Below are 21,677 nucleotides of genomic sequence, written 5' to 3'. Positions count from 1 at the left end.
CTTTCTCTGCAATTATCTGGTTACATAGAGGAACCATATGATTCCATTACCTATATAATACACATTTGTCACAGGGATTGTTGCTTACGGCCAAACCACCCTAAACATGCCCGACCTCGTCTGATCTCGGAAGCATAGCAGGGTTTGGCCTGGTTAGTACTTTGATGGGAGACCGCTTGGGAATACCAGGTGCTGTAAGCTTCTTCTCTTCTCTCTACCACCTGCATGTCTTTTGTTGCAACGTCTGATCGCCCTGTGACACATGAGGAAGTTGGTCATCTTCAGCTGCTGCTGCTTTGTTGGCAGACATGAAGTGATCTGAGAGTCTCAGTTTCAGCTGAAGAGAATAATCACATCAGGGAAGAAGATGTGCCCACTACAATTTAGCCTTTCTTGGCAATTATCTGGTTGCATAGAGGAACTGTATGATTCCAGTACCTATATAATGCACATTTGTCACAGACATTGTTACTTACGGCCACACCACCCTGAGTATGCCCAACCTCGTCTGATCTCGGAACCCAAGCAGGGTTGGGCCTGGTTATTACTTGAATGGGAGACTGCTTGGGAATACCAGGTGCTGTAAGCTTTCTCTCTTCTCTCTACCACCTGCATGTCTTTTGTTGCAATGTCTGATCGCCCTGTGACACATGAGGAAGTTGGTCATCTTCAGCAGCTGCTGCAGCTTTGTTGGCAGACATGAAGTGATCTGAGAGTCTCAGTTTCAGCTGCAGAGAATAATCATATCAGGGAAGAAGATGTGCCCACTACAAGTCAGCCTTTATCGGCAATTATCTGGTTACATAGAGGAAGTGTATGATTCCAATACATATATAATGCACATTTGTCACAGATATTTCTGCTTACGGCCACACCATCCTGAATATACCCAACCTCGTCTGATATTGGAACCCAAGCAGGTTTGGGCCTGGTTAGTACTCGGATGGGAGACCGCTTGGGAATACCAGGTGCTGTAAGCCTTTTCTCTTCTCTCAACCACCTGCGTGTCTTTTGTTGCAACGTCTGATCATCCTGTGACACATGAGGAAGTTGGTCATCTTCAGCTGCTGCTGCTTTGTTGGCAGACACAAAGTGATCTGAGAGTCTCAGTTTCAGCAGTTGAGAATTATCACGTCAGGAAACAAGATGTGCCCACTACATATCAGCCTTTCTCGGCAATTTTCTGGTTACATAGAGGAACCATATGATTCCATTGCCTATATAATGCACATTTGTCACTGAGATTGTTGCTTACGGCCAAACCACCCAGAATATGTCTGACCTTGTCTGATCTCAGAAGCCAAGCAGGGTTGGGCCTGGTTAGTACTTTGATGGGAGACCGCTTGGGAATACCAGGTGCTTAAAGCTATTTCTCTTCTCTCTACCACCTCCATGTCTTTTGTTGCAACGTCTGATTATCTTGTGACACATGAGGAAGTTGGTCATCTTCAGCAGCTGCTGCTTCTTTGTTGGCAGACACGAAGTGATCTGAGAGTCTCAGTTTCAGCTGCAGAGAACAATCACATCAGGGAAGAAGATGTGCCCACTACAAGTAAGCCTTTATCGGCAATTATCTGGTTACATAGAGGAAGTGTATGATTCCAATACATATATAATGCACATTTGTCACAGATATTGCTGCTTACGGCCACACCACCCTGAATATGCCCAACCTCGTCTGATCTTGGAAGCCAAGCAGGGTTGGGCCTGGTTAGTACTTGGATAGGAGACCGCTTGGGAATACCAGGTGCTGTAAGCTTTTCCTCTTCTCTCAACCACCTTCATGTCTTTTGTTGCAACGTCTGATCACCCTGTGACACATGAGGAAGTTGGTCATCTTCAGCTGCTGCTGCTTTGTTGGCAGACACAAAGTGATCTGAGAGTCTCATTTTCAGCTGGAGAGAATTATCACGTCAGGGAAGAAGATGTGCCCACTACATATCAGCCTTTCTCTGCAATTATCTGGTTACATAGAGGAACCATATGATTCCATTACCTATATAATACACATTTGTCACAGGGATTGTTGCTTACGGCCAAACCACCCTAAACATGCCCGACCTCGTCTGATCTCGGAAGCATAGCAGGGTTTGGCCTGGTTAGTACTTTGATGGGAGACCGCTTGGGAATACCAGGTGCTGTAAGCTTCTTCTCTTCTCTCTACCACCTGCATGTCTTTTGTTGCAACGTCTGATCGCCCTGTGACACATGAGGAAGTTGGTCATCTTCAGCAGCTGCTGCTTTGTTGGCAGACACGAAGTGATCTGAGAGTCTCAGTTTCAGCTGAAGAGAATAATCACATCAGGGAAGAAGATGTGCCCACTACAAGTTAGCCTTTCTTGGCAATTATCTGGTTGCATAGAGGAACCATATGATTCCAGTACATATATAATGCACATTTGTCACAGACATTGTTACTTACGGCCACACCACCCTGAAATTGCCCGACCTCGTCTGATCTCGGAAGCCAAGCAGGGTTGTGCCTGGTTAGTACTTTGATGGGAGACAGCTTGGGAATACCAGGTGCTGTAAGCTTTTTCTCTACCACCTCCATGTCTTTTGTTGCAACGTCTGATCACCCTGTGACACGTGAAGAAGTTGGTCATCTTCAGCTGCTGCTGCTTTGTTGGCAGACACGAGGTGATCTGAGAATCTCAGTTTCATCTCCAGAGAATAATCACATCAAGGAGGAAGATGAACCCACTACAAGTCAGCCTTTTTCGGCAATTATCTGGTTACATAGAGGAAGTGTATGATTCCATTACCTATATAATACACATTTGTAACAGATATTGCTGCTTACCGCCACACCACCCTGAATAAGCTGGACCTCGTCTGATCTCGGAAGCCAAGCAGGGTTGGGCCTTGTTAGTACTTGAATGGGAGACTGCTTGGGAATACCAGGTGCTGTAAGCTTTTTCTCTTCTCTCTACCACCTGCATGTCTTTTGTTGCAACGTCTGATCACCCTGTGACACATGAGGAAGTTGGTCATCTTCAGCAGCTGCTGTTGCTTTGTTGGCAGACACAAAGTCATCTCAGAGTCTCAGTTTCAGCTGCAGAGAATAATCACATCAGGGAAGAAGATGTGCCCACTACAAGTCAGCCTTTCTCAGCAATTATCTGGTTACATAGAGGAAGTGTATGATTCCAGTACCTATATAATACACATTTGTAACAGATATCGTTGCTTACAGCCACACCAACTTGAATAAGCTGGACCTCGTCTGATCTCGGAAGCCAAGCAGGGTTGGGACTGGTTACTGCTTGAATGGGAGACCGCTTGCGAATACCTGGTGCTGTAAGCTCTTTCTCTTCTCTCTACCACCTATATGTCTTTTGTTGCAATGTCTGATCGCCCTGTGACACATGAGGAAGTTGGTCATCTTCAGCTGCTGCTGCTTTTTTGGCAGACACGAAGTGATCTTAGAGTCTCAGTTTCAGCTGCAGAGAATAATCACGTCAGGGAAGAAGATGTGCCCACTATTTATCAGCCTTTCTCGGCAATTATCTGGTTATATAGAGGAACCGTATGATTCCAGTACCTATACAATTTACATTTGTCACAGACATTGTTACTTACGGCCACACCACCTTGAATATGCCCGATCTCGTCTGATCTCGGAAGACAAGCAGGGTTGGGCCTTGTTAGTACTTGAATGGGAGACTGCTTGGGAATACCAGGTGCTGTAAGCTTTTTCTCTTCTCTCTACCACCTGCATGTCTTTTGTTGCAATGTCTGATCGCCCTGTGACACATGAGGAAGTTGGTCATCTTCAGCTGTTGCTGCTTTGTTGGCAGACACGAAGTGATCTGAGAGTCTCAGTTTCAGCTGAAGAGAATAATCACATCAGGGAAGAAGATGTGCCCACTACAAGTTAGCCTTTCTTGGCAATTATCTGGTTGCATAGAGGAACCGTATGATTCCAGTACCTATATAATGCACATTTGTCACAGACATTGTTGCTTACAGCCACACCACCCTGAATGTGCTTGACCTCGTCTGATCTCGGAAGCCAAGCAGGGTTGTACCTGGTTAGTACTTGGATGGGAGACAGCTTGGGAATACCAGGTTCTGTAAGCTTTTTCTCTTCTCTCTACCACCTGCATGTCTTTTGTTGCAACGTCTGATCACCCTGTGGCACACGAGGAAGTTGGTCATCTTCAGCAGCTGCTGCTTTGTTGGCAGACATGAGGTGATCTGAGATTCTCAGTTTCAGTTGCAGAGAATGATCACGTCAGAGAAGATTATATGCCCGCTACACATCAGCCTTTCTCGGCAATTATCTGGTTACATAGAGGAACCGTATGATTCCAGTACCTATATTATGCACATTTCTCAGAGAGATTGTTACTTACGGCCACACCACCCTGTATAAGCCTGATCTCGGAAGCCAAGCAGGTTTTGGCCTGGTTAGTACTTGAATGGGAGACCGCTTGGGAATAACAGGTGCTGTAGGCTTTTTCTCTTCTCTCTACCACCTGCATGTCTTTTGTTGCAACGTCTGATCACCCTGTGACACATGAGGAAGTTGGTCATCTTCAGCTTTTGCTGCTTTGTTGGCAGACACGAAGTGATCTGAGAGTCTCAGTTTCAGCTGTAGAGAATAATCACATCAGGGAAGAAGATGTGCCCACTACAAGTTAGCCTTTCTCTGCAATTATCTGGTTACATAGAGGAAGTGTATGATTCCAGTACTTACATAATTCACATTTGTCACAGTTATTGTTGCTTACGGCCACACCACCCTGATTATGGCCGACCTCGTCTGATCTCGGAACCCAAGCAGGGTTGGGCCTGGTTAGTACTTGAATGGGAGACCGCTTGGGAATAACAGGTGCTGTAGGCTTTTTCTCTTCTCTCTACCACCTGCATGTCTTTTGTTGCAACATCTGATCACCCTGTGACACATGAGGAAGTTGGCTATCTTCAGCTGCTGCTGCTTTGTTGGCAGACACGAAGTGATCTGAGAGTCTCAGTTTCAGCTGTAGAGAATAATCACATCAGGGAAGAAGATGTGCCCACTACAAGTCAGCCTTTCTCTGCAATTATCTGGTTACATAGAGGAAGTGTATGATTCCAGTACCTATATAATACACATTTGTAACAGATATTGTTGCTTACAGCCACACCAACTTGAATAAGCTGGAACTCGTCTGATCTCGGAAGCCAAGCAGGGTTGGGACTGGTTACTGCTTGAATGGGAGACCGCTTGCGAATACCTGGTGCTGTAAGCTCTTTCTCTTCTCTCTACCACCTATATGTCTTTTGTTGCAATGTCTGATCGCCCTGTGACACATGAGGAAGTTGGTCATCTTCAGCTGCTGCTGCTTTTTTGGCAGACACGAAGTGATCTTAGAGTCTCAGTTTCAGCTGCAGAGAATAATCACGTCAGGGAAGAAGATGTGCCCACTATTTATCAGCCTTTCTCGGCAATTATCTGGTTATATAGAGGAACCGTATGATTCCAGTACCTATACAATTTACATTTGTCACAGACATTGTTACTTACGGCCACACCACCTTGAATATGCCCGATCTCGTCTGATCTCGGAAGACAAGCAGGGTTGGGCCTTGTTAGTACTTGAATGGGAGACTGCTTGGGAATACCAGGTGCTGTAAGCTTTTTCTCTTCTCTCTACCACCTGCATGTCTTTTGTTGCAATGTCTGATCGCCCTGTGACACATGAGGAAGTTGGTCATCTTCAGCTGTTGCTGCTTTGTTGGCAGACACGAAGTGATCTGAGAGTCTCAGTTTCAGCTGAAGAGAATAATCACATCAGGGAAGAAGATGTGCCCACTACAAGTTAGCCTTTCTTGGCAATTATCTGGTTGCATAGAGGAACCGTATGATTCCAGTACCTATATAATGCACATTTGTCACAGACATTGTTGCTTACAGCCACACCACCCTGAATGTGCTTGACCTCGTCTGATCTCGGAAGCCAAGCAGGGTTGTACCTGGTTAGTACTTGGATGGGAGACAGCTTGGGAATACCAGGTTCTGTAAGCTTTTTCTCTTCTCTCTACCACCTGCATGTCTTTTGTTGCAACGTCTGATCACCCTGTGGCACACGAGGAAGTTGGTCATCTTCAGCAGCTGCTGCTTTGTTGGCAGACATGAGGTGATCTGAGATTCTCAGTTTCAGTTGCAGAGAATGATCACGTCAGAGAAGATTATATGCCCGCTACACATCAGCCTTTCTCGGCAATTATCTGGTTACATAGAGGAACCGTATGATTCCAGTACCTATATTATGCACATTTCTCAGAGAAATTGTTACTTACGGCCACACCACCCTGTATAAGCCTGATCTCGGAAGCCAAGCAGGTTTTGGCCTGGTTAGTACTTGAATGGGAGACCGCTTGGGAATAACAGGTGCTGTAGGCTTTTTCTCTTCTCTCTACCACCTGCATGTCTTTTGTTGCAACGTCTGATCACCCTGTGACACATGAGGAAGTTGGTCATCTTCAGCTGCTGCTGCTTTGTTGGCAGACACGAAGTGATCTGAGAGTCTCAGTTTCAGTTGTAGAGAATAATCACATCAGGGAAGAAGATGTGCCCACTACAAGTCAGCCTTTCTCTGCAATTATCTGGTTACATAGAGGAAGTGTATGATTCCAGTACTTACATAATTCACATTTGTCACAGTTATTGTTGCTTACGGCCACACCACCCTGATTATGGCCGACCTCGTCTGATCTCGGAACCCAAGCAGGGTTGGGCCTGGTTAGTACTTGAATGGGAGACCGCTTGGGAATAACAGGTGCTGTAGGCTTTTTCTCTTCTCTCTACCACCTGCATGTCTTTTGTTGCAACGTCTGATCACCCTGTGACACATGAGGAAGTTGGCTATCTTCAGCTGCTGCTGCTTTGTTGGCAGACACGAAGTGATCTGAGAGTCTCAGTTTCAGCTGTAGAGAATAATCACATCAGGGAAGAAGATGTGCCCACTACAAGTCAGCCTTTCTCTGAAATTATCTGGTTACATAGAGGAAGTGTATGATTCCAGTACCTATATAATACACATTTGTAACAGATATTGTTGCTTACAGCCACACCAACTTGAATAAGCTGGAACTCGTCTGATCTCGGAAGCCAAGCAGGGTTGGGACTGGTTACTGCTTGAATGGGAGACCGCTTGCGAATACCTGGTGCTGTAAGCTCTTTCTCTTCTCTCTACCACCTATATGTCTTTTGTTGCAATGTCTGATCGCCCTGTGACACATGAGGAAGTTGGTCATCTTCAGCTGCTGCTGCTTTTTTGGCAGACACGAAGTGATCTTAGAGTCTCAGTTTCAGCTGCAGAGAATAATCACGTCAGGGAAGAAGATGTGCCCACTATTTATCAGCCTTTCTCGGCAATTATCTGGTTATATAGAGGAACCGTATGATTCCAGTACCTATACAATTTACATTTGTCACAGACATTGTTACTTACGGCCACACCACCTTGAATATGCCCGATCTCGTCTGATCTCGGAAGACAAGCAGGGTTGGGCCTTGTTAGTACTTGAATGGGAGACTTCTTGGGAATACCAGGTGCTGTAAGCTTTTTCTCTTCTCTCTACCACCTGCATGTCTTTTGTTGCAATGTCTGATCGCCCTGTGACACATGAGGAAGTTGGTCATCTTCAGCTGTTGCTGCTTTGTTGGCAGACACGAAGTGATCTGAGAGTCTCAGTTTCAGCTGAAGAGAATAATCACATCAGGGAAGAAGATGTGCCCACTACAAGTTAGCCTTTCTTGGCAATTATCTGGTTGCATAGAGGAACCGTATGATTCCAGTACCTATATAATGCACATTTGTCACAGACATTGTTGCTTACAGCCACACCACCCTGAATGTGCTTGACCTCGTCTGATCTCGGAAGCCAAGCAGGGTTGTACCTGGTTAGTACTTGGATGGGAGACAGCTTGGGAATACCAGGTTCTGTAAGCTTTTTCTCTTCTCTCTACCACCTGCATGTCTTTTGTTGCAACGTCTGATCACCCTGTGGCACACGAGGAAGTTGGTCATCTTCAGCAGCTGCTGCTTTGTTGGCAGACATGAGGTGATCTGAGATTCTCAGTTTCAGTTGCAGAGAATGATCACGTCAGAGAAGATTATATGCCCGCTACACATCAGCCTTTCTCGGCAATTATCTGGTTACATAGAGGAACCGTATGATTCCAGTACCTATATTATGCACATTTCTCAGAGAGATTGTTACTTACGGCCACACCACCCTGTATAAGCCTGATCTCGGAAGCCAAGCAGGTTTTGGCCTGGTTAGTACTTGAATGGGAGACCGCTTGGGAATAACAGGTGCTGTAGGCTTTTTCTCTTCTCTCTACCACCTGCATGTCTTTTGTTGCAACGTCTGATCACCCTGTGACACATGAGGAAGTTGGTCATCTTCAGCTGCTGCTGCTTTGTTGGCAGACACGAAGTGATCTGAGAGTCTCAGTTTCAGCTGTAGAGAATAATCACATCAGGGAAGAAGATGTGCCCACTACAAGTCAGCCTTTCTCTGCAATTATCTGGTTACATAGAGGAAGTGTATGATTCCAGTACTTACATAATTCACATTTGTCACAGTTATTGTTGCTTACGGCCACACCACCCTGATTATGGCAGACCTCGTCTGATCTCGGAAGACAAGCAGGGTTGGGCCTGGTTAGTACTTGAATGGGAGACCGCTTGGGAATAACAGGTGCTGTAGGCTTTTTCTCTTCTCTCTACCACCTGCATGTCTTTTGTTGCAACGTCTGATCACCCTGTGACACATGAGGAAGTTGGCTATCTTCAGCTGCTGCTGCTTTGTTGGCAGACACGAAGTGATCTGAGAGTCTCAGTTTCAGCTGTAGAGAATAATCACATCAGGGAAGAAGATGTGCCCACTACAAGTCAGCCTTTCTCTGCAATTATCTGGTTACATAGAGGAAGTGTATGATTCCAGTACTTATATAATTCACATTTGTCACAGTTATTGTTGCTTACGGCCACACCACCCTGAATAAGCCGGAGCTCGTCTGTTCTCGGAACCCAAGCAGGGTTGGGCCTTGTTAGTACTTGGATGGGAGACTGCTTGGGAATACCAGGTGCTTTAAGCTTTTTCTCTTCTCTCGACCACCTGCATGTCTTTTGTTGCAACGTCTGATCACCCTGTGACACATGAGGAAGTTGGTCATCTTTAGCTGCTGCTGCTTTGTTGGCAGACACGAAGTGATCTGAGAGTCTCATTTTCAGCTGGAGAGAATTATCACGTCAGGGAACAAGATGTGCCCACTACATATCAGCCTTTCTCGGCAATTATCTGGTTGCATAGAGGAACCGTATGATTCCAGTACCTATATAATGCACATTTGTCAGAGACGTTGTTGCTTACGGCCACACCACCCTGAACATGCCCGACCTCGTCTGATCTCGGAAGCCAAGCAGGGTTGAACCTGCTTAGTACTTGGATGGGAGACTGCTTGGGAATACCAGGTGCTGTAAGCTTTTTGTCTTCTCTCTACCACCTGCATGTCTTTTGTTGCAACGTCTGATCATCCTGTGACACATGAGGAAGTTGGTCATCTTCAGCAGCTGCTGCTTCTTTGTTGGCAGACACGAAGTGATCTGAGAGTCTCAGTTTCAGCTCCAGAGAATAATCACATCAGGGAAGAAGATGTGCCCACTACAAGTCAGCCTTTCTCTGCAATTATCTGGTTACATAGAAGTAGTGTATGGTTCCAGTACTTATATAATGCACATTTGTCACAGTTATTGCTGCTTACGGCTACACCACTCTAAACATGCCCGACCTCGTCTGATCTCGGAAGCATAGCAGGGCTGGGCCTGGTTAGTACTTTGATGGGAGACCGCTTGGGAATACCAGGTGCTGTAAGCTTCTTCTCTTCTCTCTACCACCTGCATGTCTTTTGTTGCAACGTCTGATCGCCCTGTGACACATGAGGAAGTTGGTCATCTTCAGCTGCTGCTGCTTTGTTGGCAGACACAAAGTGATCTGAGAGTCTAAGTTTCAGCTGGAGAGAATAATCACATCAGGGAAGAAGATGTGCCCACTACAAGTTAGCCTTTCTTGGCAATTATCTGGTTGCATAGAGGATCCGTATGATTCCAGTACATATATAATGCACATTTGTCACAGACATTGTTACTTACAGCCACACCACCCTGAATATGCCTGACCTCGTCTGATCTCGGAACCCAAGCAGGGTTGGGCCTGGTTAGTACTTTAATGGGAGAATGCTTGGGAATACCAGGTGCTGTAAGCTTTTTCTCTTCTCTCAACCACCTGCATGTCTTTTGTTGCAACCTCTGATCACCCTGTGACACATGAGGAAGTTGGTCATCTTCAGCTGCTGCTGCTTTGTTGGCAGTCACGAAGTGATCTGAGAGTCTCAGTTTCAGCTGGAGAGAATAATCACGTCAGGGAAGAAGATTTGCCCGCTACACATCAGCCTTTCTCTGCAATTATCTGGTTATATCGAGGAACCATATGATTCCAGTACCTATACAACTTACATTTGTCACAGACATTGTTGCTTACTGCCACACCACCCTGAATATGCCTGACCTCGTCTGATCTCGGAAGGCAAGCAGGGTTGTGCCTGGTTAGTACTTGGATGGGAGACAGCTTGGGTATACAAGGTGCTGTAAGCTTTTTCTCTTCTCTCAACCACCTCCATGTCTTTTGTTGCAACGTCTGATCACCCTGTGACACGTGAAGAAGTTGGTCATCTTCAGCTGCTGTTGCTTTGTTGGCAGACACGAGGTGATCTGAGAGTCTCAGTTTCAGCTCCAGAGAATAATCACATCAAGGAGGAAGATGAACCCACTACAAGTCAGCCTTTTTCGGCAATTATCTGGTTACATAGAGGAAGTGTATGATTCCAGTACCTATATAATGCACATTTGTCACAGATATTGTCTCTTACGGCCACACCACCCTGAATAAGCCCGACCTCGTCTGATCTCGGAAGCCAAGCAGGGTTGGACCTTGTTAGTACTTGAATGGGAGACCGCTTGGGAATACCAGGTGCTGTAAGCTTTTTCTCTTCTCTCTACCACCTGCATGTCTTTTGTTGCAACGTCTGATCACCCTGTGACACATGAGGAAGTTGGTCATCTTCAGCAACTGCTGCTGCTTTGTTGGCAGACAAAAAGTCATCTCAGAGTCTCAGTTTCAGCTGCAGAGAATAATCACGTCAGGGAAGAAGATGTGCCCACTATTTATCAGCCTTTCTCGGCAATTATCTGGTTATATAGAGGAACCGTATGATTCCAGTACCTATACAATTTACATTTGTCACAGACATTGTTACTTACGGCCACACCACCTTGAATATGCCCGATCTCGTCTGATCTCGGAAGACAAGCAGGGTTGGGCCTTGTTAGTACTTGAATGGGAGACTGCTTGGGAATACCAGGTGCTGTAAGCTTTTTCTCTTCTCTCTACCACCTGCATGTCTTTTGTTGCAATGTCTGATCGCCCTGTGACACATGAGGAAGTTGGTCATCTTCAGCTGTTGCTGCTTTGTTGGCAGACACGAAGTGATCTGAGAGTCTCAGTTTCAGCTGAAGAGAATAATCACATCAGGGAAGAAGATGTGCCCACTACAAGTTAGCCTTTCTTGGCAATTATCTGGTTGCATAGAGGAACCGTATGATTCCAGTACCTATATAATGCAAATTTGTCACAGACATTGTTGCTTACAGCCACACCACCCTGAATATGCTTGACCTCGTCTGATCTCGGAAGCCAAGCAGGGTTGTACCTGGTTAGTACTTGGATGGGAGACAGCTTGGGAATACCAGGTTCTGTAAGCTTTTTCTCTTCTCTCTACCACCTGCATGTCTTTTGTTGCAACGTCTGATCACCCTGTGGCACACGAGGAAGTTGGTCATCTTCAGCAGTTGCTGCTTTGTTGGCAGACATGAGGTGATCTGAGAGTCTCAGTTTCAGTTGCAGAGAATGATCACGTCAGAGAAGATTATACGCCCGCTACACATCAGCCTTTCTCGGCAATTATCTGGTTACATAGAGGAACCGTATGATTCCAGTACCTATATTATGCACATTTCTCAGAGAGATTGTTACTTACGGCCACACCACCCTGTATAAGCCTGATCTCGGAAGCCAAGCAGGTTTTGGCCTGGTTAGTACTTGAATGGGAGACCGCTTGGGAATAACAGGTGCTGTAGGCTTTTTCTCTTCTCTCTACCACCTGCATGTCTTTTGTTGCAACGTCTGATCACCCTGTGACACATGAGGAAGTTGGTCATCTTCAGCTGCTGCTGCTTTGTTGGCAGACACGAAGTGATCTGAGAGTCTCAGTTTCAGCTCCAGAGAATAATCACATCATGGAAGAAGATGTGCCCACTACATATCAGCCTTTCTCTGCAATTATCTGGTTACATAGAGGAACCATATGATTCCATTACCTATATAATACACATTTGTCACAGGGATTGTTGCTTACGGCCAAACCACCCTAAACATGCCCGACCTCGTCTGATCTCGGAAGCATAGCAGGGTTTGGCCTGGTTAGTACTTTGATGGGAGACCGCTTGGGAATACCAGGTGCTGTAAGCTTCTTCTCTTCTCTCTACCACCTGCATGTCTTTTGTTGCAACGTCTGATCGCCCTGTGACACATGAGGAAGTTGGTCATTTTCTTTAGCTGCTGCTGCTTCGTTGGCAGACACGAAGTGATCTGAGAGTCTCAGTTTCAGCTGTAGAGAATAATCACATCAGGGAAGAAGATGTACCCGCTACAAGTCAGCCTTTCTCTGCAATTATCTGGTTACATAGAGGAACTGTATGATTCCAGTACTTATATAATGCACATTTGTCACAGTTATTGTTGCTTACGGCCACACCACCCTGAATAAGCCCGACCTTCTCTGATCTCGGAAGCCAAGGAGGGTTGTGCCTTGTTAGTATTTGTATGGGAGACAGCTTGGGAATACCAGGTGCTGTAAGCTTTTTCTCTTCTCTCTACAACCTGCATGTGTTTTGTTGCAACGTCTGATCACCCTGTGACACATGAGGAAGTTGGTCATCTTCAGCTGCTGCTGCTTTGTTGGCAGACACGAAGTGATCTGAGAGTCTCAGTTTCAGCTGAAGAGAATAATCACATCAGGGAAGAAGATGTGCCCACTACAATTTAGCCTTTCTTGGCAATTATCTGGTTGCATAGAGGAACTGTATGATTCCAGTACCTATATAATGCACATTTGTCACAGACATTGTTACTTACGGCCACACCACCCTGAGTATGCCCAACCTCGTCTGATCTCGGAACCCAAGCAGGGTTGGGCCTGGTTATTACTTGAATGGGAGACTGCTTGGGAATACCAGGTGCTGTAAGCTTTCTCTCTTCTCTCTACCACCTGCATGTCTTTTGTTGCAATGTCTGATCGCCCTGTGACACATGAGGAAGTTGGTCATCTTCAGCAGCTGCTGCTGCTTTGTTGGCAGACACGAAGTGATCTCAGAGTCTCAGTTTCAGCTGCAGAGAATAATCATATCAGGGAAGAAGATGTGCCCACTACAAGTCAGCCTTTATCGGCAATTATCTGGTTACATAGAGGAAGTGTATGATTCCAATACATATATAATGCACATTTGTCACAGATATTTCTGCTTACGGCCACACCACCCTGAATATGCCCGACCTCGTCTGATATCGGAACCCAAGCAGGTTTGGGCCTGGTTAGTATTTGTATGGGAGACAGCTTGGGAATACCAGGTGCTGTAAGCTTCTTCTCTTCTCTCTACCACCTGCATGTCTTTTGTTGCAACGTCTGATCATCCTGTGACACATGAGGAAGTTGGTCATCTTCAGCAGCTGCTGCTTCTTTGTTGGCAGACACGAAGTGATCTGAGAGTCTCAGTTTCAGCTCCAGAGAATAATCACATCAGGGAAGAAGATGTGCCCACTACAAGTCAGCCTTTCTCTGCAATTATCTGGTTACATAGAAGTAGTGTATGGTTCCAGTACTTATATAATGCACATTTGTCACAGTTATTGCTGCTTACGGCTACACCACTCTAAACATGCCCGACCTCGTCTGATCTCGGAAGCATAGCAGGGCTGGGCCTGGTTAGTACTTTGATGGGAGACCGCTTGGGAATACCAGGTGCTGTAAGCTTCTTCTCTTCTCTCTACCACCTGCATGTCTTTTGTTGCAACGTCTGATCGCCCTGTGACACATGAGGAAGTTGGTCATCTTCAGCTGCTGCTGCTTTGTTGGCAGACACGAAGTGATCTGAGAGTCTAAGTTTCAGCTGAAGAGAATAATCACATCAGGGAAGAAGATGTGCCCACTACAAGTTAGCCTTTCTTGGCAATTATCTGGTTGCATAGAGGATCCGTATGATTCCAGTACATATATAATGCACATTTGTCACAGACATTGTTACTTATAGCCACACCACCCTGAATATGCCTGACCTCGTCTGATCTCGGAACCCAAGCAGGGTTGGGCCTGGTTAGTACTTTAATGGGAGAATGCTTGGGAATACCAGGTGCTGTAAGCTTTTTCTCTTCTCTCAACCACCTGCATGTCTTTTGTTGCAACCTCTGATCACCCTGTGACACATGAGGAAGTTGGTCATCTTCAGCTGCTGCTGCTTTGTTGGCAGTCACGAAGTGATCTGAGAGTCTCAGTTTCAGCTGGAGAGAATAATCACGTCAGGGAAGAAGATTTGCCCGCTACACATCAGCCTTTCTCTGCAATTATCTGGTTATATCGAGGAACCATATGATTCCAGTACCTATACAACTTACATTTGTCACAGACATTGTTGCTTACTGCCACACCACCCTGAATATGCCTGACCTCGTCTGATCTCGGAAGGCAAGCAGGGTTGTGCCTGGTTAGTACTTGGATGGGAGACAGCTTGGGTATACAAGGTGCTGTAAGCTTTTTCTCTTCTCTCAACCACCTCCATGTCTTTTGTTGCAACGTCTGATCACCCTGTGACACGTGAAGAAGTTGGTCATCTTCAGCTGCTGTTGCTTTGTTGGCAGACACGAGGTGATCTGAGAGTCTCAGTTTCAGCTCCAGAGAATAATCACATCAAGGAGGAAGATGAACCCACTACAAGTCAGCCTTTTTCGGCAATTATCTGGTTACATAGAGGAAGTGTATGATTCCAGTACCTATACAATTTACATTTGTCACAGACATTGTTACTTACGGCCACACCACCTTGAATATGCCCGATCTCGTCTGATCTCGGAAGACAAGCAGGGTTGGGCCTTGTTAGTACTTGAATGGGAGACTGCTTGGGAATACCAGGTGCTGTAAGCTTTTTCTCTTCTCTCTACCACCTGCATGTCTTTTGTTGCAATGTCTGATCGCCCTGTGACACATGAGGAAGTTGGTCATCTTCAGCTGTTGCTGCTTTGTTGGCAGACACGAAGTGATCTGAGAGTCTCAGTTTCAGCTGAAGAGAATAATCACATCAGGGAAGAAGATGTGCCCACTACAAGTTAGCCTTTCTTGGCAATTATCTGGTTGCATAGAGGAACCGTATGATTCCAGTACCTATATAATGCAAATTTGTCACAGACATTGTTGCTTACAGCCACACCACCCTGAATATGCTTGACCTCGTCTGATCTCGGAAGCCAAGCAGGGTTGTACCTGGTTAGTACTTGGATGGGAGACAGCTTGGGAATACCAGGTTCTGTAAGCTTTTTCTCTTCTCTCTACCACCTGCATGTCTTTTGTTGCAACGTCTGATCACCCTGTGGCACACGAGGAAGTTGGTCATCTTCAGCAGTTGCTGCTTTGTTGGCAGACATGAGGTGATCTGAGAGTCTCAGTTTCAGTTGCAGAGAATGATCACGTCAGAGAAGATTATACGCCCGCTACACATCAGCCTTTCTCGGCAATTATCTGGTTACATAGAGGAACCGTATGATTCCAGTACCTATATTATGCACATTTCTCAGAGAGATTGTTACTTACGGCCACACCACCCTGTATAAGCCTGATCTCGGAAGCCAAGCAGGTTTTGGCCTGGTTAGTACTTGAATGGGAGACCGCTTGGGAATAACAGGTGCTGTAGGCTTTTTCTCTTCTCTCTACCACCTGCATGTCTTTTGTTGCAACGTCTGATCACCCTGTGACACATGAGGAAGTTGGTCATCTTCAGCTGCTGCTGCTTTGTTGGCAGACACGAAGTGATCTGAGAGTCTCAGTTTCAGCTCCAGAGAATAATCACATCATGGAAGAAGATGTGCCCACTACATATCAGCCTTTCTCTGCAATTATCTGGTTACATAGAGGAACCATATGATTCCATTACCTATATAATACACATTTGTCACAGGGATTGTTGCTTACGGCCAAACCACCCTAAACATGCCCGACCTCGTCTGATCTCGGAAGCATAGCAGGGTTTGGCCTGGTTAGTACTTTGATGGGAGACCGCTTGGGAATACCAGGTGCTGTAAGCTTCTTCTCTTCTCTCTACCACCTGCATGTCTTTTGTTGCAACGTCTGATCGCCCTGTGACACATGAGGAAGTTGGTCATTTTCTTTAGCTGCTGCTGCTTCGTTGGCAGACACGAAGTGATCTGAGAGTCTCAGTTTCAGCTGTAGAGAATAATCACATCAGGGAAGAAGATGTACCCGCTACAAGTCAGCCTTTCTCTGCAATTATCTGGTTACATAGAGGAACTGTATGATTCCAGTACTTATATAATGCACATTTGTCACAGTTATTGTTGCTTACGGCCACACCACCCTGAATAAGCCCGACCTTCTCTGATCTCGGAAGCCAAGGAGGGTTGTGCCTTGTTAGTATTTGTATGGGAGACAGCTTGGGAATACCAGGTGCTGTAAGCTTTTTCTCTTCTCTCTACAACCTGCATGTGTTTTGTTGCAACGTCTGATCACCCTGTGACACATGAGGAAGTTGGTCATCTTCAGCTGCTGCTGCTTTGTTGGCAGACACGAAGTGATCTGAGAGTCTCAGTTTCAGCTGAAGAGAATAATCACATCAGGGAAGAAGATGTGCCCACTACAATTTAGCCTTTCTTGGCAATTATCTGGTTGCATAGAGGAACTGTATGATTCCAGTACCTATATAATGCACATTTGTCACAGACATTGTTACTTACGGCCACACCACCCTGAGTATGCCCAACCTCGTCTGATCTCGGAACCCAAGCAGGGTTGGGCCTGGTTATTACTTGAATGGGAGACTGCTTGGGAATACCAGGTGCTGTAAGCTTTCTCTCTTCTCTCTACCACCTGCATGTCTTTTGTTGCAATGTCTGATCGCCCTGTGACACATGAGGAAGTTGGTCATCTTCAGCAGCTGCTGCTGCTTTGTTGGCAGACACGAAGTGATCTCAGAGTCTCAGTTTCAGCTGCAGAGAATAATCATATCAGGGAAGAAGATGTGCCCACTACAAGTCAGCCTTTATCGGCAATTATCTGGTTACATAGAGGAAGTGTATGATTCCAATACATATATAATGCACATTTGTCACAGATATTTCTGCTTACGGCCACACCACCCTGAATATGCCCGACCTCATCTGATATCGGAACCCAAGCAGGTTTGGGCCTGGTTAGTACTCGGATGGGAGACCGCTTGGGAATACCAGGTGCTGTAAGCTTTTTCTCTTCTCTCTACCACCTGCATGTCTTTTGTTGCAACGTCTGATCATCCTGTGACACATGAGGAAGTTGGTCATCTTCAGCTGCTGTTGCTTTGTTGGCAGACACGAAGTGATCTGAGAGTCTCAGTTTCAGCAGTTGAGAATTATCATGTCAGGGAACAAGATGTGCCCACTACATATCAGCCTTTCTCGGCAATTTTCTGGTTACATAGAGGAACCATATGATTCCATTGCCTATATAATGCACATTTGTCACAGAGATTGTTGCTTACGGCCAAACCACCCTGAATATTTCTGACCTTGTCTGATCTCAGAAGCCAAGCAGGGTTGGGCCTGGTTAGTACTTTGATGGGAGACCGCTTGGGAATACCAAGTGCTTAAAGCTTTTTCTCTTCTCTCTACCACCTGCATGTCTTTTGTTGCAACGTCTGATTATCCTGTGACACATGAGGAAGTTGGTCATCTTCAGCGGCTGCTGCTTCTTTGTTGGCAGACACGAAGTGATCTGAGAGTCTCAGTTTCAGTTGCAGAGAATTATCACATCAGAGAAGATGATATGCCCGCTACACATCAGCATTTCTCGGCAATTATCTGGTTGCATAGAGGAACCGTATGATTCCAGTACCTATATAATGCACATTTGTCACAGACATTATTGCTTACGGTCACACCACCCTAAACATGTCTGATCTCGGAAGCCATGTAGGGTTGGGCCTGGTTAGTACTTAAATGGGAGACCGCTTGGGAATACCAGGTACTGTAAGCTTTTTGTCTTCTCTCGACCACCTGCATGTCTTTTGTTGCAACGTCTGATCACCCTGTGACACATGAGGAAGTTGTTCATCTTCAGCTCCTGCTGCTTTGTTGGCAGATATGAGGTGATCTGAGAGTCTCAGTTTCAGCTGGAGAGAATAATCACATCAGAGAAGATGATATGCCCGCTACACATCAGCCTTTCTCGGCAATTATCTGGTTGCATAGAGGAACCGTGTGATTCCAGTACCTATATAATGCACATTTGTCAGAGACATTGTTGCTTACGGCCACACCACCCTGAATATGCCGGACCTCGTCTGATCTCGGAAGCCAAGCAGGGTTGGGCCTGGTTTGTACTTGGATGGAAGACCTCTTGGGAATACCAGGTTCTGTAAGCTTATTCTCTTCTCTCTACCACCTGCATGTCTTTTGTTGCAACGTCTGATCACCCTGTGACACATGAGGAAGTTGGTCATCTTCAGCTGCTGCTGCTTTGTTGGCAGACACAAAGTGATCTGAGAGTCTCAGTTTCAGCTGCAGAGAATAATCACGTCAGGGAGGAAGATGTGCCCACTACACATCAGCCTTTCTCGGAAATTATCTGGTTGCATAGAGGAACCGTATGATTCCAGTACCTATATAATGCACATTTGTCAGAGACATTGTTGCTTACGGCCACACCACCCTGAACATGACCGTCCACGTCTGATCTCGGAAGCCAAGGAGGGTTGGACCTGGTTAGTACTTGTATGGAAGACCTCTTGGGAATACCAGGTGCTGTAAGCTTTTTGTCTTCTCTCTACCACCTGCATGTCTTTTGTTGCGACGTCTGATCACCCTGTGACACATGAGGAAGGTGGTCATCTTCAGCTACTGCTGCTTTGTTGGCAGACACGAAGGGATCTGAGAGTCTCAGTTTCAGCTGCAGAGAATGATCACATGAGGGAAGAAGATTTTCCCACTACAAGTCAGCCTTTCTTGGCAATTATCTGGTTACATAGAGGAACCGTATGATTCCAGTACCTATATAATGCACATTTGTCACAGAGATTGTTGCTTATGGCCAAACCACCCTTAATATGAACGACCTCGTCTGATCTCGGTAGCCAAGGAGAGTTGGGCCTGGTTAGTACTTTGATGGGAGACCGCTTGGGAATACCAGGTGCTGTAAGCTTTTTCTCTTCTCTCTACCACCTGCATGTCTTTTGTTGCAACGTCTGATCACCCTATGACACATGAGGAAGTTGGTCATCTTCAGCAGCTGCTGCTGCTTTGTTGGCAGACACGAAGTGATCTGAGAGTCTCAGTTTCAGCTGCACAGAATGATCGCATTAGGGAAGAAGATGTGCCCATAACAAGTCAGCCTTCCTCGGAAATTATCTGGTTACATAGAGGAAGTGTATGATTCCATTACCTATATAATGCACATTTATCAAAGATGCTGTCGCTTACGGCCACACCACGCTGAATATGCCAGACCTCGTCTGATCTCGGAAGCCAAGCAGGGTTGGGCCTGGTTAGTACTTGGAATGTAGACAGATTGGGAATACCAGGTGCTGTAAGCTTTTTCTCTTCTCTCAACCACCTGCATGTCTTTTGTTGCAATACCTTTTATTTCAAACTGATTTGCTTTGCCAAGGGAAGTTTTACAAAAGTAAAGCTCCCCTCGATGCCCATTTATTTATTTCTTTTTACAATATATAACATGTAATGAAACTGAACCGGACTGGGGGAAAAGGAAAGAAGAGGAAAGAAGAGGAAACAGAACAAAAAAAGAAACAAAAACCAGACAACCAGCTGCTACACCTGTAAAAAAACAAAACAGACAATAATCCATGGTCTCTGTTGCGAATCCAGCCTTAGCGCCACCAGGAGCACCTGAAAGTAGACAAGCAGAGAACAAACAAACAAACAAACAAACAAAAACAAGCACAAGTAGTAGCAATCGCATACAACACAACTGTGGATATAGATGACCTGAGGCGACATGGTAATACATCAACTGCTACTGCACTAAAGAATGTTTGTTGTGTGTGCGTGTGTGTGGGAACATGCAAAACCCATGGCACAGGACCTACATGATAACCGTGCTTAGTTATGAGTGTATAAGTGTACACGACCACAATCCACAGCCCCCACCAAGCAATCAGAAGCAGGCAGAGAGGCCCACAAGACCCAGGCCACCAACAGCCCCCACGGAGCACAGAACCCAGGATGCCCACCGCAGGGACAACCACGCATCCACCCAGTACACAGCAGTGGAAGCCCCCGGACAGAGCCCCCATAAGCATAGGGCAGAGGCCCCCCGGGAGCCAGGGGCAACAGCCCACCAACCCCACCAGGCCCCGGACCCGGGCCCCAGGAGCCCGAGCGCCCCAAAACCCCCCGGCAGAGGCCCCACCCAATACCCAGGAGGGCCAAGCGCCCCAGACAGCCACGCAGTGGGTCAGCGCCTGCCTCAGTGCCCCTGGCCAAGAGCCCTGGCAGTCAAGACGTGCCCACAGGTGGGTGAAGTCGCGAGGAGTGGGGAGAGGCAACGCCCACGCCAGAGCGGCCCAGCCACCCGGTACAGAGCCAGCAGCCACCACCCCAAGGCCCCTAAGGGACCCCGCCCCACACCGCAAGACAGCCCCACCTGCAAGCCCCCAAAACTGCCATCCAAGCCCGACACACAGTCCCCCCCAGCAATGACCAACCCAGTCCCCACGACCCGAGAGACCACCAGACGCCCGAAGCCACACAGCCCCCCACGAACACACACCCAACCGCCCAGAGCGACGGGACGGCAACCCACCACAACCACTATTTGATAAAGCTAATCAGCGGGGACCAGAGAGAATGGAATTCAGCCAATTGATGTTTTAAGGAGGCAGACATTGTTTCCATGCTAATGTAATCTAAAAGAACATTTCTAAACAGGTTAATTCACAGATTGTTCTTCGCTTTGCGATACATAACACTGTGATGACCATGTGTGCTGAGTTCATTTCCATGTTGATGTTGTCTAAGTCACCCAGTATGCACAGTGTGGGGCATGCAGGAATGCTACACTTTAGCCATGTTGATAGGTCCGTACAGACTTCTAACCAGAACTTCTGGACAGGCGCACAAAACCACAAAGCGTGTGCATAATCATCAGGTGTGTTATCTGTGCAATGTGAGCAGATGTTTGAGTGTGTTAGACCCATCCTGAACATCCTTTGTCCTGTATAGTGTGTTCTATGAAGAATTTTGTATTGTATGAGCTGTAAATTAGGATTTCGAGTCATTCTGAAGGTGTTCAA

At 46.4% G+C, this 21,677-nt stretch overlaps 1 non-coding gene and 41 pseudogenes across 1 annotated transcript; all 42 read left to right on the top strand.

Moving 5' to 3' along the window:
- Positions 1 to 82: 82 nt before the first annotated feature.
- LOC140270196 (5S ribosomal RNA) lies at positions 83 to 201 on the top strand (annotated as a pseudogene).
- A 269-nt stretch (positions 202 to 470) lies between these two features.
- LOC140293848 (5S ribosomal RNA) lies at positions 471 to 589 on the top strand (annotated as a pseudogene).
- A 272-nt stretch (positions 590 to 861) lies between these two features.
- On the top strand, positions 862 to 980 carry LOC140301082 (5S ribosomal RNA; annotated as a pseudogene).
- Positions 981 to 1,249: 269 nt separating this feature from the next.
- LOC140293147 (5S ribosomal RNA) lies at positions 1,250 to 1,368 on the top strand (annotated as a pseudogene).
- Positions 1,369 to 1,640: 272 nt separating this feature from the next.
- Positions 1,641 to 1,759, top strand: LOC140297542 (5S ribosomal RNA). Its single transcript, XR_011913268.1, has one exon. It is a non-coding gene; the product is annotated as a 5S ribosomal RNA (ribosomal RNA).
- A 269-nt stretch (positions 1,760 to 2,028) lies between these two features.
- LOC140270184 (5S ribosomal RNA) lies at positions 2,029 to 2,147 on the top strand (annotated as a pseudogene).
- Positions 2,148 to 2,416: 269 nt separating this feature from the next.
- On the top strand, positions 2,417 to 2,535 carry LOC140280275 (5S ribosomal RNA; annotated as a pseudogene).
- A 262-nt stretch (positions 2,536 to 2,797) lies between these two features.
- On the top strand, positions 2,798 to 2,916 carry LOC140294716 (5S ribosomal RNA; annotated as a pseudogene).
- Positions 2,917 to 3,576: 660 nt separating this feature from the next.
- On the top strand, positions 3,577 to 3,695 carry LOC140298479 (5S ribosomal RNA; annotated as a pseudogene).
- A 269-nt stretch (positions 3,696 to 3,964) lies between these two features.
- Positions 3,965 to 4,083, top strand: LOC140294243 (5S ribosomal RNA; annotated as a pseudogene).
- A 647-nt stretch (positions 4,084 to 4,730) lies between these two features.
- Positions 4,731 to 4,849, top strand: LOC140269430 (5S ribosomal RNA; annotated as a pseudogene).
- Positions 4,850 to 5,506: 657 nt separating this feature from the next.
- LOC140298467 (5S ribosomal RNA) lies at positions 5,507 to 5,625 on the top strand (annotated as a pseudogene).
- Positions 5,626 to 5,894: 269 nt separating this feature from the next.
- On the top strand, positions 5,895 to 6,013 carry LOC140294242 (5S ribosomal RNA; annotated as a pseudogene).
- Positions 6,014 to 6,660: 647 nt separating this feature from the next.
- LOC140269417 (5S ribosomal RNA) lies at positions 6,661 to 6,779 on the top strand (annotated as a pseudogene).
- A 657-nt stretch (positions 6,780 to 7,436) lies between these two features.
- LOC140300753 (5S ribosomal RNA) lies at positions 7,437 to 7,555 on the top strand (annotated as a pseudogene).
- Positions 7,556 to 7,824: 269 nt separating this feature from the next.
- Positions 7,825 to 7,943, top strand: LOC140294241 (5S ribosomal RNA; annotated as a pseudogene).
- Positions 7,944 to 8,590: 647 nt separating this feature from the next.
- Positions 8,591 to 8,709, top strand: LOC140283729 (5S ribosomal RNA; annotated as a pseudogene).
- Positions 8,710 to 8,978: 269 nt separating this feature from the next.
- On the top strand, positions 8,979 to 9,097 carry LOC140292074 (5S ribosomal RNA; annotated as a pseudogene).
- Positions 9,098 to 9,366: 269 nt separating this feature from the next.
- On the top strand, positions 9,367 to 9,485 carry LOC140314672 (5S ribosomal RNA; annotated as a pseudogene).
- Positions 9,486 to 9,757: 272 nt separating this feature from the next.
- Positions 9,758 to 9,876, top strand: LOC140315803 (5S ribosomal RNA; annotated as a pseudogene).
- A 269-nt stretch (positions 9,877 to 10,145) lies between these two features.
- LOC140291318 (5S ribosomal RNA) lies at positions 10,146 to 10,264 on the top strand (annotated as a pseudogene).
- A 269-nt stretch (positions 10,265 to 10,533) lies between these two features.
- Positions 10,534 to 10,652, top strand: LOC140296916 (5S ribosomal RNA; annotated as a pseudogene).
- Positions 10,653 to 10,921: 269 nt separating this feature from the next.
- LOC140314165 (5S ribosomal RNA) lies at positions 10,922 to 11,040 on the top strand (annotated as a pseudogene).
- Positions 11,041 to 11,312: 272 nt separating this feature from the next.
- Positions 11,313 to 11,431, top strand: LOC140298456 (5S ribosomal RNA; annotated as a pseudogene).
- Positions 11,432 to 11,700: 269 nt separating this feature from the next.
- On the top strand, positions 11,701 to 11,819 carry LOC140294638 (5S ribosomal RNA; annotated as a pseudogene).
- A 647-nt stretch (positions 11,820 to 12,466) lies between these two features.
- On the top strand, positions 12,467 to 12,585 carry LOC140270180 (5S ribosomal RNA; annotated as a pseudogene).
- A 660-nt stretch (positions 12,586 to 13,245) lies between these two features.
- Positions 13,246 to 13,364, top strand: LOC140293847 (5S ribosomal RNA; annotated as a pseudogene).
- A 272-nt stretch (positions 13,365 to 13,636) lies between these two features.
- LOC140295000 (5S ribosomal RNA) lies at positions 13,637 to 13,755 on the top strand (annotated as a pseudogene).
- Positions 13,756 to 14,027: 272 nt separating this feature from the next.
- LOC140315795 (5S ribosomal RNA) lies at positions 14,028 to 14,146 on the top strand (annotated as a pseudogene).
- Positions 14,147 to 14,415: 269 nt separating this feature from the next.
- Positions 14,416 to 14,534, top strand: LOC140292791 (5S ribosomal RNA; annotated as a pseudogene).
- Positions 14,535 to 14,803: 269 nt separating this feature from the next.
- Positions 14,804 to 14,922, top strand: LOC140296915 (5S ribosomal RNA; annotated as a pseudogene).
- A 269-nt stretch (positions 14,923 to 15,191) lies between these two features.
- LOC140298445 (5S ribosomal RNA) lies at positions 15,192 to 15,310 on the top strand (annotated as a pseudogene).
- A 269-nt stretch (positions 15,311 to 15,579) lies between these two features.
- Positions 15,580 to 15,698, top strand: LOC140294637 (5S ribosomal RNA; annotated as a pseudogene).
- Positions 15,699 to 16,345: 647 nt separating this feature from the next.
- Positions 16,346 to 16,464, top strand: LOC140270174 (5S ribosomal RNA; annotated as a pseudogene).
- Positions 16,465 to 17,124: 660 nt separating this feature from the next.
- LOC140293846 (5S ribosomal RNA) lies at positions 17,125 to 17,243 on the top strand (annotated as a pseudogene).
- A 272-nt stretch (positions 17,244 to 17,515) lies between these two features.
- Positions 17,516 to 17,634, top strand: LOC140299342 (5S ribosomal RNA; annotated as a pseudogene).
- A 269-nt stretch (positions 17,635 to 17,903) lies between these two features.
- On the top strand, positions 17,904 to 18,022 carry LOC140294187 (5S ribosomal RNA; annotated as a pseudogene).
- Positions 18,023 to 18,294: 272 nt separating this feature from the next.
- Positions 18,295 to 18,403, top strand: LOC140296585 (5S ribosomal RNA; annotated as a pseudogene).
- Positions 18,404 to 18,672: 269 nt separating this feature from the next.
- On the top strand, positions 18,673 to 18,791 carry LOC140316064 (5S ribosomal RNA; annotated as a pseudogene).
- A 269-nt stretch (positions 18,792 to 19,060) lies between these two features.
- On the top strand, positions 19,061 to 19,179 carry LOC140293662 (5S ribosomal RNA; annotated as a pseudogene).
- A 269-nt stretch (positions 19,180 to 19,448) lies between these two features.
- LOC140290686 (5S ribosomal RNA) lies at positions 19,449 to 19,567 on the top strand (annotated as a pseudogene).
- A 272-nt stretch (positions 19,568 to 19,839) lies between these two features.
- On the top strand, positions 19,840 to 19,958 carry LOC140290078 (5S ribosomal RNA; annotated as a pseudogene).
- The last annotated feature ends 1,719 nt before the right edge of the window (positions 19,959 to 21,677 follow it).

Source organism: Leuresthes tenuis, unplaced genomic scaffold (genome assembly GCF_036924035.1).
Source record: "Leuresthes tenuis unplaced genomic scaffold, fLeuTen1.0.hap1 SCAF_1, whole genome shotgun sequence".
Taxonomy (NCBI): Eukaryota; Metazoa; Chordata; class Actinopteri; order Atheriniformes; family Atherinopsidae; genus Leuresthes; species Leuresthes tenuis.
This window is presented reverse-complemented; position numbering and strand designations above follow the sequence as displayed.